Source organism: Melozone crissalis, unplaced genomic scaffold (assembly GCF_028551555.1).
Source record: "Melozone crissalis strain CALT ecotype California unplaced genomic scaffold, PUWL_Pcris_2 ptg000009l_1, whole genome shotgun sequence".
Classification (NCBI taxonomy): domain Eukaryota; kingdom Metazoa; phylum Chordata; class Aves; order Passeriformes; family Passerellidae; genus Melozone; species Melozone crissalis.
This window is the reverse complement of record NW_026535787.1, coordinates 2,645,155-2,661,500: the sequence shown is the minus strand read 5'-3', so window position 1 is coordinate 2,661,500 and position 16,346 is coordinate 2,645,155.

Below are 16,346 nucleotides of genomic sequence, written 5' to 3'. Positions count from 1 at the left end.
TTGAGCCCAGAGGGAAACCTGAATTTGTGGTCTCAGCCAGCACAGCCAGCTATGTCACACACTGCCACAAAGGCAACAGAAACAAGTGTCCTGTAGGGACAGTACCTGACATTCTAAACACTTGGCAGAGATTTAATTAACCACAATTATCAACAAACTTCTCTGCTTTTGCTTTGCTTGAGTCTATGAAAGGATCTAAAGGAAAGAGAGGCTTCTAACCAGTGAGGGGTTTTTATTTCTGAGGGTAATTTTTAAATTTATCTCGCTGTCAATGGGACAGGAGGAGACAGCCTCGAGCTGTGTCAGGGGAGGTTCAGGTTGACAGATATATAGACATGGATACATGACAATAGATTATATTTTGTATCAAGATTTCTTTGCTTTAACAAAATGTGTAAGTCTTAAGATTTTCTAGGAAGCAGAGATCACATATCACACACCTATTTTGTTGCCTGGATTATTTTGAGACTTCTTAAGCACCTTCTCATTTGGAAAGGCTGGGTGGCAAGTCAGAAACTGTGTATATTCCATGTAGGTGTACATTCTGGATGCAATAGTATTGCCAACACCGAAGACTGATGAAGTTAAAAAATAATCTTTACCATTAATGATATATTTCAGGTTTTTTGATGCTGACAGCTAAATCCAACAGGCTGTTGGTGATTAAGGCATTGTCAGGTGTGCTGACCAGTCCTCCTGGCTCGTATTCAGCTGCTGCCTATCACCTTGTTCCCAAATTTTAAAACATTTTGGATCTCCTTTCCATATTTAACAGCACCACGTACATTGGGGCCCACATCCATAACTGGAGTTCATGAGCACTTTGGTAATACAAATAGTACTAATAACAAGAAATTACACAGTTTCAGTGCTGGTGGAAAAACATAAGGACACCACATGTGTCCCAGGCCCCAGCAAAATTTTGACTCCACAGTGATTATAAACCCCAGAAGTGATTAATTGCTACTGAGAAATGTTTGTACACGAGCAGTGCCACTGAAATGCAGCACAGTGTACAGACACTTCTACACAAATGTTCCCAATTGCTGACAGCATCAACATCTCCTGCTGCAGCCTGCTGTTCTAGAGCTGGGTTCCCCCTCTCAGTGACACTTTGGGAGCAGCACATTCCATCCAGGTTCTCACCCTGTTGGCTTTTGAGCCCTGAAATTCCTCCTGACGATGCTCCTTGCCCGAGAGCTTCCTCCTGCAGCAAACAAAGTAATCAGATTTCAGGAGGGCTGGGCTGTTGCACACTTCCGTGTAGCTCTTGGAGGAGCCTCCTAAAGGAAATAGAAGTCTGTAACAAGCTCCAAATTCCCTTCAGGGCCCCTGGTTCTCTGATTTAATCTTGACAGAGTCAAGACTTTCAGCCATTCTTCAGACAGAAATAGGCTGTGGCATCAAATTCCCTGCAAGGACTTTGTACTGATCTCTAGTCCAGCTAAATAGATTTTCTCCCACCTTTTATGAGCATCCTCTCATATCACCAGTACTGAAAATTGAATGTCACAGAAGTGATAGCTGACACTTGGAGGAATAATTTAAATTAAATGCCATGCTTTCAATGAACTCTTTTGTCTCTAGGATTGAAATTTATGTTTCAACAGCTAAAATGGAGGAAGCCTGTTGCTGAATTGTTCTGCTCAGTAATTTTTGATTTTTGATTAAATAGAATAGCTTTCCTACGTGTAACTCAAACTCTATTTTGCTTTCTTGAAAATTCCCAAGAGGCATATGCTGGCATTTTTTCATTATACAGTGGAAAGTTACATTAAATTCAGGCCACATTTTTTTTCTGGAAAACAAAATTGCATCATTTTTTTTTCCTTTTAATAGTTCTTCAGCATTTGTGTGTTATGTAAGCTTCATGTGTCCTTAAACCTGCTCCCTGGAAGTTATCCAGGAGATGGCATCTCAGAACACTTCCCAGGATTGCTCAGTTAAAAGGAAAGGCTGGTTTTTCCTCCTAACCCCAGTTTAAGGATGGAAACCTTAACCAGCACATCCTCAGATGACATGAGACTCATGGCACCATCATCTTGGTGAAGGAGCCCAATTAAAATGTTATGTCATGCTCTATACTCCTAATTAATTCCTACCCTCATAACTCCTGTTTGGAACTCAGTGGGGAGAGGTAGGGAAGAGTTTCCCCTTTCTGCAGCAAGCTCAGGTTAAGGTCATTTAATGATGTGCAGCTTTTTCTTGACATGATTTGAAATTTTTCTGAGTCTGAAAGTAAAAAGATGAAAGAAGAGATGGAGGTAGGACAGATTTTTATTCTCACATCTGGGATAGCAACAGGTTTACTCTAAATGAAATGCCTATAACCAGGATGACATTAACAATCCTATAGCTTTAAAACGGACAAGATATTGATATTTATATTCTTTTCCCTAATTTATATTCTTCTCTTTTAGGATGATTCTACTTACACCTCTTTTATTTTTATATATACTATATATTTTTTTAATTAATGCATTCAATTGTTTTAAGGCAGCCTAATCCCATTTGTGGGATGTTCTCAGTGGTTGTGGTGTAGGTCAATAATGCCAGGATCACTGCAGAGGTCTGACAAGGAACCTGAAAGTCCCTCTGGGGTGACCATAATGGTTGAGGCTTCTTCCCAGACTTTGGGAAAAAATTCTTTGCTACTCTTTTTGGTGTGCCCATAAAACTTGGCTGTTCTACGTAGAATAGTGACAGGAAGCTGTGGAAGAAATTGTAATTTGAACTGCTGTTTTCTTGATATTCAACTAGAATAAAGTAGCCTGCTAGGGGTGGAGACAGATACCTTTATGTACTTTAAAAAGCTACAGTCAGGTTTGCTTTGAGTTAAATCAAGAGCTATATGATCTCAAGACAATGTGAGATGCTTACCAGGGCTTGCCTGAGGCCTTTGGGGATTGAGTTTTACCCAATTTATTCCATTAAAAAGCACTTTACTGTCAGCTGTTAAATTTGTCAGAACAGAAATTGCTCGGTGGCAAACTTTAAGTAGATTTATCACTGACTCATCAGATCTCCTCTGGTGTGTTTTTTAATCCCCATTGATAGCTTCTTTTCTTTCTAAATCAGAAGACAAAAAATATTCCAAACCCAGCGGTAGGACAATTTTTTATTTTTATAATGATTTTAACAGAAGGTTTCATTGAAAGTAAGATAATTCAGTGGTCAACAGGCAAAGTCACTCGTCATATAACTAAAATACCAAGGAAGTATTATAACTAAAATAACAAGGGGTTTTAAACTCACTGCTTCCTTCTGCAAAGGTAGGATGAATCAAAAAAGTGTTTTTAATGGATGAAAAAATTGGCATGCATTACTTGCTTTTTATTATGACCATATGTGGCAAGTGCTGGAGGAGAGGAGGGTGCAATGCTTATAAAAGGTGCTCATTTCCAAATAAACACTTCCTTGTTAGGAGAAATCATCTGCAGGTGGACCATCAGAAAGCAGAGAGCCAGAATGCAGAATGAGGTAATATATGTCTGGATGATCAGTTCTCTGGATTGAAAAATGTATTTTGGGTACATAGAATCTCCTTTTCTTCACTCACTGCCCATGGGCAGGTTGTGATTTCCTCAGATTAATTCCTCAGATGAATTCCATGTTATTTTGTTTAGGTTTTTGAAATGTTTTGGATTGAACCTGAGTCCTTTTTTCAGCAGTTAGTAGAAAGAATGTTCATTTGCTTCATATTCATTGGAGCAAGTCAGAAATATTTTTGGCAGAAATACTTTTTTGAGTAAATATAGAAAGTGCTTTTATTGGTAAATAAATCATCAAGATGGAACTTCCATGCTTCTTCATGACCTTAAGACAAGATCATTGCAAAGTCTGCAGTAATGAAATGCACCATGCAATTGGAAACATTTCATTCCAAATAATACCTGTAGAATATATTGTTAATTTTTTTTATTAGGCAGCAAGTCTAGGAGTTTTTGATTGGAAATGAGTTCAAGGTTTAATTTATGTGAAGTGCTAAGTTTCATTGGAAAAGGGGTCATTTACCCTGGTCTGTTGGAAAGAAGTACATACAAAAGATCCATTTATTACCTGAAGCATCTAGAACAGAAAAATCAGGCGATATCCCACAAAGGTTTTTCTGATACTTCCTAAAAGGTCAAAGCTATGAAAACATTCACAGTGTATATTTGAATCTAAATAATTTTGACAACCACATTCAATTATCTAATGCTTGTAAAGGCTTAAATCACTATTTCTGAGAGGATCACCCGTCCAATTTTTGGTCTACCTTTGCTGAGATGAAAAATGGGACAAAGAAATCTTTTCTTCTTCTTTTCTTGTGGTAAGTTTGCCTGCTGTCATATGAAAAAATGGTTTTGGGCAAAGGCTCAAGAAGGCTGGTGAACAGACTTGGTATTTTTAGACTGCGAGTGTTAATGCAACTGCAAAACAATGCACTATACAAGTCACTAAATAGGACACAGACATTGGAATACACAAATTACCCAAAAAGGGGATCAAGGAGATCAAAAATGAATTTGACAGATGACTCTGGATAGGAAATTAAGTATTTTAGTAAGACAAAAATAGACTAGAATAAGCATTTGGAAACAGTGAAACTACTACAGTCTTTGCTTGCAAATTCCCTGCAGGGCTGCCTTGGAATGAAGCAGGATTTGTCCTTTTTTCTGTTCTGAACCTCTGCAGGTACCTGTTCCTCAGGTCAGCAGAGACCAGACTCAGGTGATTTCTCACATAAAAAGAGATTTCATGGCTCTGGGAGGTTTCTCTCATGAGATTTTTAATGCTGCAAGAAAGATTTCAGCTCCCTCCCAGGCTCCAGCTGAAGAATTCCTTCAGAGTACCTGGATTATGCTTTGCTTTTAGGCTGCCTCTTAAGGGCCTAAGAGAATGAATTAAAAATTAGTTAAAAACTTCCTTGCCAGTAATATTACCTGGTTGTGAGTTAGTAGGTCAATCAAACTCGGATTAGAAAATAGTTGAATTGTTTGTGGAAATAAAGACACTCATTCTTTATGTTTAAAGGCATAAATGAGAATTCTGCAATTATTTTGAGGCAATGTAACAAAGCTTAGAAATTCTATCCACTTGGAACCTCCTGTTACTCTTCAGTTCTTGTAGTGTAAACAGATATTCCATTTGTCTATTACTTTTGATGTTACAATGGGGTAATTATAAAAGTTATGGGTTCATTTTCCACCTTGGGCATTATTATTTGTTTTACAGGATTATAGGATGGTTTGAGTTGGAAGGGAGCTCAGAAATCAAACCACTACTGAATACCTACAGTCATGTGTGAAATTCACTTGTGTTTTCTTGTATATGGAGGACATCACCAACAACAAAAAGGTAAATATTTGATATTTTAAAAAGAGAAAAGCATTAAAGTAAATGCTGCCTTGAACATTCAGGCAGTGAAGAAGTTACAGTCTGATAGAGCATGAGAAAGGAATAGCACAGGAAAGGGATGGCATGGGGATGCTTTAAATGGCATTCCATTTATCCAGATTCTCTAAACTATGAGCTTTAAGGTGGATCCAAGTTTAATTTTAGAAATCAAATGCTATAACTAGAAGCACTGGAGGGCTGGAGAGGGGGAGGACAGGAGAGGGAATTGCTTCTGGAGTGCACTGCAAATAGCTCTTTGGATAAACAGTATGGTAACAATTAGCCAGTGGTCCTTTTTTATTTTGCTGGATTTTGAAAACCATAAAAATAGATTATGAATAAGCCTGGTGTAAGCCAAAAGTTACATTGCAACAGCTGCAACATCCTACCAATAGTAATTTTATCACATCTATTCACAACTTGCTGCTAATATCTCATAGGTGGTAAGGACACAGCTCAGATTCCTCCTTCAGGCATGAATTCTCCTGTGATATTTTCAGCTTCCACCTTCTATTTCCAGCATTTACATCTTAATAGAAGGAAAGTTGCATGGAAGCAATTCATTTAACAAAGCAATAAATTAGGTCCTGGTGCACATCCTTTATTGTTTCAAGATACATGGAGCTTCCAGAGACCTTTGGAAACAAAGCCTTCTTCATGGGATTTTCTTAGGAATTTTGGGTTTGTAAGCCATACAAATTACCTATCAAGAGCATTTCAATCCTTTTATGAAAAGTGTCTTCAAAAGGCCGATCCTTGGAAATTGTACAACTCTTTTTAGCAATGCTAACAGGTACCTTCTCAATGTCTCATTTATTGATTAGCACCTTATCTACCTGCATGTTAATTGGTGTTCACTTCAGTGTTACATCCAAACAATTGTCAGATTTGGGAGGATTTGTTCATTTCCTGTGGTTTTTTTGTACCCACAGTTTATACATCTTTAATGTCAAATTAGTGCCTATGGAAACTACTTGAATTGCAAAATAGAAGAACAGAATTAATATATTGAATGCTAAAGAAAAGAACTCTAGGGTATTTAATTTGAAATAGGTTAGGCTAAAATCAGTTTTATTAGTTACTATTTGGAAAATCAAACTGTTAACATTGATGTCTTCAAATATGGGGTTATTTTTTTAAGATGGCATAATCTGGGACTTATTTTAAGCAGCATAGTCAAGTTCTTTCATTTTCTAGTATTTAATGATTGAATTTGGATTGCTCTCTGGTGATTCTTGAAAACTATTTGGCCCCACCTTGGCCATATGAACAAAGTGATATGTGCAGCCTCAGACCTGGCACGTTCTGCTTCTACATGACTGCATTTTACTTTTTCTGTGCTTTAGAAACTCTTAAAACCAACCTGTTCTTGTTCACTGCCAGGGATCCAGGGGCAGCCACAGCTTCTCTGGGCACCCTGTGCCAGGGCCTCCCCACCCTCACAGGGAGGAATTTCTTCCTAATACATTTTTATTTATTTATACACACTTACTCACAAGCAGCATGTCACAGCCATCAGAAACCTGTCATGGGTTCATCATTCTTCAGCATTTTTCCATGGACTTCTGAGTGAAGTCGTTTTAGGATAGCAGGGATATGTATCTGATTAATCTTGTGGTTTGCTTTGGGGTTTTCTGGGGTCTTGGTTGAATGGATTTTTCTCTTTCCTAAGTAACAGTGGGGGCAAATTGCTTTTCATACATTCTCTCCTTTAAATGCAAGGGAGATTTCTGGAGGGATATGGTTGGTATACCTGCAATTCCAGACCAAGCTTTTTGCCAAACTTCCAGCATTCCTGATGAATTGCAAATGAGGGAGGGAACCCTTGAAACAGATCTGTGACTTGTGGTATAATTGACTCAAGACAGCCTCCTGGAAACTTTTTTTGGTTGCTCCTATTCAGCTGTTTCATGAGCACATGGGCCAAGCATTTTAAGATATTTAGGAGTGAGAGGGCCATTTAATTTGGATCTTCCCCTTCTATAGGGACACTTCTTGCCTTACATCTTTGTCAAATTAACAAAACTGGATATAGCTGAAGCTTGTAAAAGGACAAGTGTTCAGAAAGTAAGGGCAGAGCAGAAAAATTTTTAGGCTTCTAAGGAAATACAGTACTGATAAAAAAAGTGTCTAACTATTTTTCCCGGGTTTGAGGGGTGGGGATGCATTTGCTTTGTAGGCAAAGGTAGGAAAGGACATGGAGAACACCCTGACTGTAGCAGATACCAAAAACAGCTTGTTGGGCTCTGTGTGCATTTTCAGGGCAGCTTCTTGAGGAGTCAGAACCATCAGTGGACAACATTTGACAGCCTCCCTGCCCAAGCTGAGTCCTTGGTGTAGCTGTTCATGGTAAATATTATCAACATTGATTAATTTTTATGTACTGCTTGCTTTATCAACAAGGAACGGCAGCAAGGAAGTACAATTACATTGAGACAATATAATTGCTTTCTGTGGCTGGGGGAAATTTGCTAACACCATATCTGCAGTGAGGACAGGGCTACTGAGGGAACTGCTTATGCCTTTGTTTCCTTCTGAACATGCTGATGGTTTTAATTTTCATCACATAGCTGCTCACTTTCTCCCCTCTGGATTCTCTTTGTGAGGATCCAGGGAGCGAGGTTCTGGCTGGAATTTTACTTCTCCAGGCAGACCTTGCTCATTGAGTGTTGTCTCTCCAAACCTTTGTTGTTCCCAGGCTCTGATTTTCGGTCCATGATGTTAAATACCTCCATGAGGAAATTGAGCAATGTCAGTGCTTAGCTGGGTCTCAGTCCCAGAAACCTCAGAGCCCCATGAAGGCTGCTTTGATGATGCTCTCAGCTTTTTCTCTTCTCACCAAAGCAGACAGAGGTGCCAGTCTCAGAGTTCCCTGCTGTCTCTGAGAAATTCATTCTCAGCCGAATTGTCTAAGGCTTGTGATAATTTAATAGTTTTAAAAAATGTAGCACAAAGCCTGCATGATAGTGTCTCCTTAGAAGTCTTAATGAGCTTGGATGAGGATTACTTGTTTGCTTTCTCTGTGGAAAGACAAAAAAATTGGGTTCTTTTTTTCTTCCACAAAGCTATTAGGTCTGTACCTAGGGGATGGCAGCATTAATATTCAGACAAATGGGAAAAGTGAAATAATTTTGACTTCCAGTAATTACAGTGGAACTTAGACACAAAGTTTCTGCATGCGTGCCATTGTCAATGATTAAACATTCATCTTTCCAATTCCTATTAGATATTCAATTCCTACTGAGTATACATATCTCCTGAAGTTCTAGAAAGAACAAAATGTTTGCTACAGCAAACACCAGAAGAAGCTTTTCAGTTCCTCTCATGGCTGGCACTGTTGCTTGTCCTGTTTTGCATTCCTTCCCAGTTTAAAGAGTTTTTTCTTTGTCGTTTCTGATGTGTTACAGTTTCCAGACTCTATTCAAAATACCATTTGCACATTTAAATCCACTTCAACAACTGCTTGTAGACAGACTGAAGGAAAGTGCAACAGGAAAAACAATCCATGCTGTCATCAGAATGCCTTTCCAAAACTTTGAGAAACAGCAGAGATCTTGCTGGAAGCAAAGGTGCTCTGCTTGAAATGTAATCAGTATTTTCCCCCTCAGCTTTTTTTTTTCTTTTTTTCTTATAGACAGTAACCTCTACTGCACCTTCAACCGCCTCTACATCTATATGAAATTAATCTTCTTCTAATGAGTTTGTACCAAAAAAAGTGAGGATAAAAGCATGGAAGCAGGAGGTGGGATTTAGGCCACTGTAGCCTATTGAATATTTTAGCACTCTGTTATTTTTGTCTACTGAGTCCTCCCAGCCCCACCAATGTGTCAAGATTTATTTGTCCTGCAATAGCTGCAATCAGGGCTGGCAGACTGTACACAGAGGTGAGGCTGAAAGAGACCTTCAGGATTTTCTGATCCAACCCTACCCTCAGCACTACCACAATCACTTCACCCCTAAACCCCAGTGTCACATCCAGAAGGATTTGAAAGGACTCTCAGCAGGCAGACAGAAGTGCTTGTGTCAAGATGCTGAATTGGCCTACAAACACATGGATTAGCCTAAGTGCTTCTGGTGCCACTGCTGGAAACTTGGAAGTGGCAATTGGAAAGTCACCTCTAATGATGTAAAAGGTAAAGGAATTCAGTTTAAGATCATATGAGAAACAGCTCTGCAAGTTCAGCACACACAGGGTTTGGTAGGCAAATCAAAGGCACATATTTGTGTTGTTGACACCATCTCTAAACTCATGTACCTTAGTTTATTCTTACTTTTAATTCTTAGTTCAGTTTTGTCACAGAGGAAATTGCAGCTACTTGGATATCACTGCTTCAGGGTAAGCAAAAATCTAAGAGTCCTGTTGTCTTGCTATTCAAATTAGAGGTTGATATGTAGTGAGGATCTTAGAAGCCAAACTGAACAGGATGTTCATGAAATTAATGTGACCTGTCAGGAGGAGAAACTCATAAGAGGTAGAGGTTCCACCTCTGGGAAGGGGAACATCTAAATCTTGACTGTCTGTATCGCTGAGAGAGGAGGAATGTGAACAAGTTGCAGACTGGAATAGGGCTGGGTTTGTTTCTGGTGTCAAACCTGGCTCTGGGTGGAAGGGACCTTGGTAGGTGACATGAGGCTGCAGCAGGAGCCTGAGGATATGGCACTCCTGATGTGTTCTGATGACTGAGTCCTGGGGTCCTCATTTTCAACACTTGGTAATCAAAGAGTCTCCCTTTAATCAGAGCTTTGCACCTCATCGAGCAGCTCTGAAGCAAACATAAATTCTCTTTCCTTACAGTCTCATTTCTTGCATCATTAACCTATTTGCTCTTCACTTAATGAACTTCTCTGAACTTTTTCAATCTCTGAACCAACTTCTCTGAACTTTTTATATCTCAAAACTGACTTCTCTGAACAAACCCTTTTTTTGATGGAATTTCTTTTCTTATGGGACAGACAAAAATCTTTCACTTTTTTTCCATTCAGTTCCTTAGTGGAAAAAAAGTGAAAGATTTTTTGTTCAGTACAAGATGTTTACAAGCCTCAAATATATTTGGGGGTCTTATCTGAGTATTTTGCCCTTTTTTTAAGGAATTAGGTTTCAGTGCAGGAGATCATTGAGGATTCATTCCAGTGGATTTGCACTGTTAAGTAAAGTCATTTACGTGAGAGGAGCTTTCAGAGCTTTTTGTTGTTGTTTGAACTTCTCATGCAAAACATGACAGAAAACCTAACAAAGGGAGCAGATTGTTTACGACTGTCGCTTTATTTATTGTTAGCCTAACATTGCTTTTGATTTATTTTGTGCAACAAAAATAACAGTTTTCTGTGCTAGAGACAATTAATTTTACGCTCTGGAAGATCTGGTGCATGTTTGCAACATATGAATCCATTTCACAGTGACAGATTTAAATGTCACAAAGTCAAAAGCTGCCACATAGAAGATGAAAATTATAAATATCAAGGGCCTGTTTGTCACTTCTCTTATCTAAGTTAGCATTTCAGAAGACTTCTCAGCCATAAGCATTGGCTAGCTTTTCCTTCTTGGTCTTTTCTTGGTGAAAGCAGCACTCTGTATCTTCATCTGTGCTTAATTTCCATAGCCCCTTACTGCTGCTCTGAAATAATTTTCATTTGTGGTGTCTACCTGAAAGGAGATCTTTTAGGAAAGGTCTTTAAAATTATTTTGTAACAGCATATTATATTTTGCTTATGGTTAATGTTAATGGCTTGAATTGAAAAAAACTCTTGTCAGGAATTCCTTTAACGTTGCATAAATTGAATCTTATACCAAACTCTAATTTAATTTTAATTTTCAAGCATTTAATTCTTCCATATCTCCACATGGTCTTCATTATGACAACAGGGCTTGAATAATGAGATATAACATGTTGATTCTGATACTATAAAAATTCACATCAAATTTTCCAAGAAATTCTGATTGCCTTATTTTGGTCCATTTTTCAAAAATGATAAACAGTTTGTCTCAGTTCTGGATACAACCTTGTGATCACCAGGTTTTTCTGGACAGCAGCGTTGGAACATCTCGTGCTCTTACGTTGTGATTTCTCAGCAGAATGCTGGTAGGTTTGAAATTCTGTTGGACAAACTCGAGAGAAACCAATGAATCATCACTTGAGTGGTGGCTGTGTCTCCTTGGCTACACACAGGGCTAAACCTGACCTCAGTTTTTCTCAGCTGGCCTGGGGGAAGACTTCTCATGCAGCAGAACTTTATCTGCACTGAACAGATTTTGCCAGACACTCCTTATCCTGCAGTTGCAAACCAGTTGCCTAGAAATGACATGAGCTGGAATGACATAATGGAATATTCTCCTTAAAACTGGAATATTCAGCCAGAAGAACTGGCTGTGGAACTGCCTGGCTCACCTGCCTGTCTTTTGAACACGTGCCTGCTCCAAAACTGCATGGATTAAAGAGCAGAAACTGCCTTTGCTCCTTTGCAACTCGATAGGAGCACCATTCCAGGAGTGAATTAGCACAGCTGCTGATCCCTCCACCTCATGCAGCAGCTCCATCCCAGGGAGCCTCTCCACAGGGCTGGGTGTTCCAGGCATGACATCACTGGAAATGGTGCCAGATTAAATTACACATGGGCAGATGGATAGCACAGGATTCAGCAGATTCTTGACACGAGCACAGTCTTTGTGTTTTTTGCATCTATGGATTTAAAGCTGCATTTTCAACTAAATTTGCAAGCAGTTGTTCTCACATGCAAGGAATCTTCCTCTTAGGGATCCATATTTAACAGAGGTAAAGCCAAAGCTCCATTGAGGAACTATTTCCTATCAAGACTGCATCCCATCCTCAACTGTATGTGCAAACACAGCCCCTAAAATACCTCTTTTCCAGGAGAATATATCCTCTTTATCCTGTGGCATGGGGGTCTTGTTGCTCACCTGAAAGCAAGAGCATCAAGAAAGTAATTTTAAAGTGTTTCACAGCAATCTGGTTTTGTGAGGCTGCTGAGTTTTCACTCAAATTTTTAGTCGAGTTTGGACTTTGAGTAACATCTTGGATTTCCAGTCACACCTTGGATTTCCCTCTCAGGCTGTGCTAGGGAAGGGGACGTGAGGAATTCTTGTGCCTGAGAAAATTGACTCCAAAATTCCAGGCATCTTCACAATGACATTGTGCTTCTATTCACTTTTGTTGAAGCACCTGGTCAGACTCTCCTAAAAGTACCAGCCAGCAGAGAGGCACAACTTAACCTCCACCCACTGCTCCTCACACTGCAAGATTTGGTCTAAACGAGTACAGGAACATTTCTAGGGAGAGAAAAAAACAGGATCCTCTTTGGGGCTTTGGCAAGGCAAGGGGTGGCAGGAAAACATTTTGTGTTGCCCACATCTTTGTACCTGAACTGGACCTGATGCCATCAGGCCTCAAGCTTTGTGAGAGAATGGTTAAACAACCAGAGAGAAGCACTCTGGCATCCAGCCAGCATCAAATCCCAGCAGGAAAACATCATCCTTGACCAGTGCAGCTCATGAGAAAAAAAAGCAATCAGTTTTGCACTGTAAACTTTCTTCTTCTTTTTCTTTCTTTCACTATAATCCTTTCTTAGCAGCAAAGTGAAGCAAAATAGATGAGGAAGATTATGAATTATGCTGTGTCCAGCAAGTTCTGCCACATAATATCTCCACTGGAATGGCAGGTCAAAGGAAAATGTGGATGCATGTTGCCTATACTGGGTCTGTGGCCTTTACTGTCCCAAGAAACACAAACATTTAGGGAACAGCATTTACTGGGCATTTGGACAAATCCAAGTCAGCTGTTCAGAAGGGACAAAATGTTATGCACTGACCATAAATAACAACTCTGCACGGTGAAGCTGAGCCTTCAGAGATGAGATATGTTACAGTAAGAACTGAAAAACAAACAAAAAAAACCTCACAACCAACCAAATAAGCAACCAGTAAGAAAAAAACCCAGCCAAATGAAAATAAAAAAACCCACCTATCTCAAGATTTTATTTTCACTGCCATGGAAAGAAAGTTTTGCCCTATAAACAACTTATTTGGATTTTTCTAAGTGCAGTTGCCACTGTGGGATTGCAATTAGGCAAAGGAATCCAGAATACTAAAAAACTTTGGCCACAATTTTTAAGCCTGAGTTAAAAGCAACTGATTATAGCTTTCCTCTTCTTTCCAGCCCAGAGTTAAGTTAGCAGTAACAAATAAGGGTGAATCTAGTGCAAGCTAAGTAACTGAAATGCTCTTCCCTTACCTCATGTTGACTTTACTTTTCCTATCCCCATCCAGATTCAGATTTCTAAATAAGTTTTTAAAATAAACAGGAACAGCTCAGTGGTTTGGCAATAGACAGAAAGATGGTGAGGAAACTGCTTTAGTCCAGTAGTAGAGATATTGCCACTTTACTCTATGGTTCCTTCTTTTGTTTAGCAAGGAGCACCTTGGAGAATTCCCACAGACACTGGAGAAGCAAAGCAAAGGTTTCCAAACATCAGTCCAGGTGGAGTTTGCATATCTTTAAGGATCATCCCTACTCTGAAAGCCAGGATAAAGAAAAGAATCACCGTTTTCAGATTGAGGGTAAGAATACAGTGTGGTCTGCAAGAAATGCTAAAAGCTGGCAAGGGCATGGTGAGCCAGCAAAAAGCTTTAAATCTTCAAAGTACCCAACAGGAAAGTCTTGATGACACTTCTCAGGGCAGTGTTCAAGGTAAATCTTCATTCAGAATGGCAGATTTCTGGCTGGTTCTGTTTCCTTCTCTTGTTCAAGGTCAGCTTCAGCTTAAATGTGTAACAGCAGGTCTAGAATGGCCACAGGTTTTTGTCTTTCTCTTAGCTGAAACTTATTAGAGAATACAAATCTATCTAACCAGATTTGGAATACTTTCTCAGTATAGATAAAAAGGAATAGGATGCTTCCAAATCTTTCCCCATTGTTTCTCCTTTTCATACTTTTTGACTGGACATCTCTTTGAATTTTCACATCTCATAAGCTGAGTTTTTCAAGTGAGTAATCTGTCACTGCAGGTGGATTTTTCCCACTGGTCAAAATCAGTTTAGTTGTCAACTCCAGAATATCTTTTCTATCTCTAGAGTTAGCCTTGAATGGTATTAGAGCCTGTCACTTCCTATTTCTGCTCTTCCTAAAAAGGGAGGGCAATCAAGTCAGCAGAGTCAAGTGTGAGGTCCATGGAATGATGCTCCAAGTGGGAATTTTCAAGAGCAGCTGGGATATCATCGAGCAGCTGCTGTTTCAGTTCTTGGAGAGCACCACAGGACAAGATGCCACAGCTACTCACATCTCTGGGTAAGAATATTCTAGGTTTTTTCTTTTTCTTCATTTATCACATTGCTGCAGTTCTGTCTAAGTTGAGTGTGCCATTACCTGTTTAGCTTTGGCAGTTGATCCCTCAATTTTCTTTCTTCTTTTTTTTTTTCTCCTCTGAAATCTCTTCATTTGCCTCCTCCCAAAAATAAAACTCCCAGAAATGGACCCAGTGTTTTTTAAGAGAGGCTTTCAGCTGGTGTGAACCTATATGGGTCTGTAAAATTCTATGAGGATTTCCTCTGGTTTAACATCAGCACCCTAAAAGGCAACTCTGCTTATTAAAGCAAGTTAATGACATCACACTTCTGCTTTGTGATTTTCCTGCAAGAGTAGTCAAGTCTTGTTTTGTCTTTTTGGATGCTATTTTACTTTGTTTGCTAATGAGCAATTTGCTGTTTTATGTCTGAAAACTTTTAGCATCCAGTTTTCTGTTCCCATTCTGTTGTGTGTGTTTTAGATTATATGAACACACAGCACTCTCTCACTTCAGCTGAATATAAAACTGAATCACCCTGGCTGGGAAATACAGGGTTTAATTAAAGGGAAAATATTTTGCAAGTTAAAACAAGCTTTGTGAACCCTAAAGATGTTCCAGGGTTTCACAAGCACTAAACCACATTGGATTTTACTTGCCTTTGATCCTGAAACCTTTTAAAAGATAAATTAGGGATATTTTGATGTCTTTAAAGGCAGGAGGCCAGATACTACTTAGCTCTTGTGGAGGAATGAAAGATGGAAAAAACAACTCCCAGGGTTGGTGGTGTCTTTCTTTATTCGAAGCATCACCTCGTGGTTTTAAGTCTGAAAAGTCAAGGCATGGCCCTGCCAACTCCTGAGGAGGCTGTGAGGGTGGGCAGGCCCTGGCACAGGGTGCCCAGAGCAGCTGTGGCTGCCCCTGCATCCCTGGCAGTGTCCAAGGCCAGGGTGGATGTGGCTTGGAACCACCTGGGACAGAGGAAGGTGCCCCTGCCATGGCAGGGATGGAATGGGATGAGCTGTAAGGCCCCTTCCAGCCCAGACCATTATTCCACCCTGTGATGATTTCAGTGAAATGCTGCAGCTCCACTCCCCAGGGTTTCCTGCCCCACAGCTCTGGGGGTTCCTGAGGAAGCTCATGCAGAGCTCAGCCATTCCTGCAGCTCTCAGAACACACAAGGAGCACATAGGACAGACACACCTTGCGCATCACAGAAGGAAAATGTGCCTTTCTCTGCTGTGCAACTGGAAACCAACTTAAAATGAAAGCTATTGGTGCAGGTGGAAGTTTCCTTTCCCATTTAATGAGCACTTCTGCAGACTGGCCTCACCCTGCATGCAAACAATTGATCCCCTTCTAAACACAGAGCATCTCTCCCTGCTGCTAACAACTTCCAGGTCTGCCAAAGCCAGAGAGCAGTGGAAGTGTGCAGGAGGAAGCTGAGGCCTACCAAGAACAATTTTAATTCCTATTTTTACAATCCACTCCAAATATTTTAAGAGTTTGAGTCAACAGCCTGGTGTGAACGCTCAGGGGGCCAAGTTAAACATCAAGGAATCCTACAGGTTTCACAATTAGAAAAAGAAGAAATAGTTTTTAAAATTACAGCGGTAGAGTACTTCAAGATAAGTATACATCACTAATAAGCCTTCCATGATGCAAATCAATTT